General features: G+C 35.8%; 1 pseudogene; it reads right to left on the reverse strand.

Annotated features, from left to right (window-relative positions):
* Positions 1-728: 728 nt before the first annotated feature.
* Positions 729-4,095, reverse strand: LOC101716613 (ewing's tumor-associated antigen 1 pseudogene; annotated as a pseudogene).
* Between the last annotated feature and the right edge of the window lie 458 nt (positions 4,096-4,553).

A 4,553-nucleotide genomic window follows, 5' to 3' on the forward strand; every position in this document is an offset into this window, starting at 1 on the left:
TGTTAATCTAAATTTAAATCATTGCTAGAAACATTTTGCAACCCTAAACTTCAGGGAACCACAGTCAAATTGATTCAAGTAGGGCAAGACAGAATTTCTGCCACAAGAATTTGTCCAAATTCATTCAGATATTCAAGGCGTAGTCAAAATACAGTGAAGCTACTTCAGGGGAAAAAAAAGAGCTTTTCTTCATTTTCTTAACTATAAACTTAGCTGCATTATATATTTTTAGACAAATAATTTAAGTTACTTAAAATCTGTTACTCTATATACAAAAATATTACAGCATTTACAAAATGATACACACTTGAAGAGCAATAGCTACCATGTCATCATAGTTCTAAAACACTTGAATAGTGGAGAAAACCATACCAATGCATTTCATATCTGTAACCTCCCTCAGGTCTTCTAAAGTCTACTGCTGTTATTGGCACAATTCCAAAAAGGTAAAAAGGAAAACAGCAAGGGGGGGGGGGGCGCTGCTAAAGCTAATGAATTGGGAGGAAAACTGTGGTTACAGGAACACTAAAAAGAGAAAGCTCATTCATACATCCTGGAAAGATTAATTCTTCAAGGCACGGAACAATAAGCATTGCTGTTAAATAGTCCTTCATGTGCTTTTAATTATATTCTTTGTAGTGTAAAATAATTAATGACCCTTCAAATTATTTTATAGACTACTCGTTTGAAGCAAATGGTATTAACAGTTTAGGTATTCAAAGAAAGCATTCTAATACAAGCACAGCTTTAATTTGTGACTTTGAAAATAACAGTAGTAATTTTTCTCATCCATACAATAAAGTAGATCAAATGATATTTAAATTTCTGCTGGTTCTAAACATTAATGACACTAAATTAATTACCGTAGATAGCTAATCCACCATTTTTTTCCTAAATTAGACTTCCTTAACCAATGTTTTTCCTAAAAATGGTGGAAAGTTTCCCGACTATCACAGTTTAGAAATACTAAAATTCAAATCTACTTTGACTACGAACTGAAAATAATAATTTCCTTACAAATAAAACTGAAGTTCTCATTTCCTACCAAGCATGTTCCTAGGATAAATGGAAGTATTAATCAAAATTTGGAAATGTATGAAAACCTTAAGCAACAGCTACTGAAAATAAAACTATAAAAGTAATCTCTATTAACTTAGGAAGTTGAAGCTCTGTTGTATTAGGAAAAGACATTATAACAGAAAATTAGGCAAATTACTTATTTGTTGGGTGGTTCTCTGCATGCATAAGATTTTAAAATACAACTACGTTCCTGTGTATAATTTTATTACATAATTCTTAATGTTCCTGAATTTCTATTACTTATAATTACTTTCATATATATATATCTCCAAAGTTTCATTTATCATTGCAAACATTGATTTAATACTAAAGCAGAAGTCCATACTTTACAAGTTAGCATTGTTTCTCACAGAGAAATAAAAAAGAATACTTCCTATCATAGATAGTTAATCAATAGTTTTTATCTTGCAGCTAATATTTCACTAAAGTAACTGAATGGGAGCTGAATTTACAGATAATGCCTGAGCTTTGGCCATTCTTCAAACCAGTGCTTCTTGTCTTTTTCTCTGAATTTCTTCAGGAGAACACTTTCTATTTTTTTCTTCTTCCTTTTGAAGACTGTTTCGAAGATTCAGAAAGTTTCACCAAAGATGGCTGTGGATCAGCCTTCCATGAGTTGACAGTTTTCTTTTTCTGTAGACTCTGTAATTTTGGTAGCAGTCATATGTCCTGCTATACAATTTTGACTGAACTGAGAAAGAATGTGAGAATTTTTCGGCTTTGTAAATGTATATTTTGAAGACCTACCCGTTTTGTTAAGGTCACTTTGAGTTTCATTTGTTATGATCATACAGGATAGTCTCTGAGTACTTGATTTCTCACTAGTAACAATTTCTGAGCTAGTATGATTTGAACTTCCTGAAAGAACTGATTTGGAACTAGTCACATGTATTGGAACATCAGAATTATTCCAAGACACATGCACATTATTGATCTCACAATTTGAGTTCTTAGGGTACATAGTCAAATTTGTTGCACCCAAAATATGTGGATAATTTCCACACATTTTCCGTTTCTCCATCTTCACTGGTTTAACAATTTGTGAGTTACTTGTCAAGAAAGATGTCTGCCCTGAAATGCTGTCCATATTCAAATGGTTTGATTGTGCCATGTGACTTCCTCTTTTAGATACAATAGACATGTTTTGGGCTACATGTTTGGAATTATTATTGATCTCAAGAGTACTCTTGCTGTGCTTTATGTCTTGTTGCTGGGTTAGTCTTTCAATATCGTCACATGCTTGATATAACAAATCATCATCTACATCATTTGCTTCCCACGTAGTCTCTAATTTATGACATGCTTTAATAATTTCATTAGCAAATAGTGGATCATTCCAATCATCAAAAAAAGAATCTAACTGATGCATTAGTTTGATTTGAGTTACCAACACTGGTTTCATTGACTAGTTGCAGAACCAAAAGGATCAATATTAATAGGTGCTTTGAAAGAATGTTTAAAAATTGGCTTATTTTTTTGTTCACTAGAGGATCTTGTGTTCAAAAAAGACTTTTCAGAAGCATTTATTTTAGAAGTAAAGTTCATGTGAATATTTTCTTTTATTTTTGTCAAGTTAGATTCAACTGCACAGTCCTGAGTTTTGTCTTGAGTAACAATTTTATTGAAAGATCTGTCAAATTTCATTTTGTTTCCAGTGAGTGGTAATTTGCTTGGTTTACTGTTTGGATTTTGTGAAAATCTGTATTCTCTATTATTAGTTCTCTGTTATGTGTGTTTGAAGGAAGATCTTGTAATATTTTTGAATCTCTTAACCTAGTATGGAGACTTAGATTCGTTCTTGATGTACTGTTAACCTGGGCAGTTTTAGAAGGGAAGCGTTCAAGCATTTTGACATTTTGCATAACAAAAGGTTAATTTCCTAGTAAGCTTTCCTTATCTTCCTCAAAATCACTGGTAGGAAATGCATCCAGGTGCTTATCAGATCCTTCCTGTTCCTTGGTTTTGGAAGTCACGTATGATTTTGTCATTGTGGGAGTATCTGCTTGAGGAGAAACTGGTACTGGCATTTTACTTGGCAGTTTTTCAGTGACCAGAGTTTCACTAGTAATGATATTCTCCTTTGCCAAAGCACTTTTTTCCCCCCAAAAGTAGTATTACTGTTGTACAAAAAAACATCTGACAGATCTTGGCTTGGCTGTCCACTACCTTTCTGAGTAGAACCATCAAAAACTGCATTAAAGGCTGCTTCAACATTTTGGTCAAATGGCTTCTGTCTGCTGGTTTGATCATTTGCCATTGATTTTGCAGTGTTTCCTTCCATTGGCTTCTTTATTACAACATCATCTATTTCAGGAACTATATCTCACATGATGACTGCCTTTCTACACAATTTTTCCAATTACGTACAGTCGCTGTGTCTGAAATTATCTGGACAAAAATTCTGATTTTTCTTGACTTGTTCTTGAATCACATCTAGCTCTTTCATATTTTTATCAAATTATTTAGCCAGTTTCATAAATTCTTTCTTTTGATGTTTTGTTTTTAACCTGAGGAGCAATGCGATTAACAATTTGTGAAATCACATCACTATCTGCGGCGTAAATTTGTTTTTTTCTTCCTTTACCTAACTGTTCTGTCATTGGAGAATTTTGGCCCCAAAAGATATCATTCTGCTCATCTGGATCATTTCCAGAACTGAAGGTACATGATAATAAATCCATTGTCAGCATTCTCGTTGGTGTTTCATACCTTTCCTCCGGGTGATTTTTACTGCTCCAAGCGGTTGCTGGAGATCCCTCTCCAGGCCCGCGGGGATCCGAGCACGGACCGACCTCAGCTGCTGCCTCCCCGGCTCGACCACCGAGCTGACTTCCTCAGGCGCCGCCGTTTTGCGCGGCGTGCTCTTCGGTCTGGGGGTGCCCCCATATTTTCTCCCCTGACTCATCACTAGGAGCCCCCCACCTTCGGGCACTTCGGTCACATTTTGGAAGCAAAACGAAGCAACAACACGACAAATCAGAAGGCGCGCCAACAGCCGCCGCCATTTTGGCTGGTGGCGCGCGCGCAAGAGGATGCCACTGATTGGCTGCATCTGGACGAGGGTTTTAAAAACCATGTGTTCCTTTTATTTCCTCCAACAGATCTCCCCTGGTGTTGGAGAAATTGTATATTTTGGGGGGTAAAGTCAAACTGGAAAGAAGTATTTTGTTTAATAAGAAAATAACATCACAATTCCTTACTCATTTGCTGTTGAAGTGACTATTCTGACAACAGGGGATATGGGTTATATTAGCTGCTTTGTACTTAGGAGAATTAAATCCTCTTTCCTGAAACCAAAATACTTGGAATTTTAGCAGGTATCCTGAATAAGGCAGATCATGATGAGAGAGGGAAAGGGGAGAGAGGGAGGAAGAGGGAAAACTAGAAGAGAAGGCTTCCTAAGTAACCACACCCATTGCGCTAATGAATTTAGAAGCTGTAGTTCTTTCATCATCATGGCATGCAGTGCACAT

Source organism: Heterocephalus glaber, unplaced genomic scaffold (assembly GCF_053883595.1).
Source record: "Heterocephalus glaber isolate CG9 unplaced genomic scaffold, H.glaber_assembly_v1.0 deba00001805, whole genome shotgun sequence".
NCBI classification, from domain to species: Eukaryota; Metazoa; Chordata; class Mammalia; order Rodentia; family Bathyergidae; genus Heterocephalus; species Heterocephalus glaber.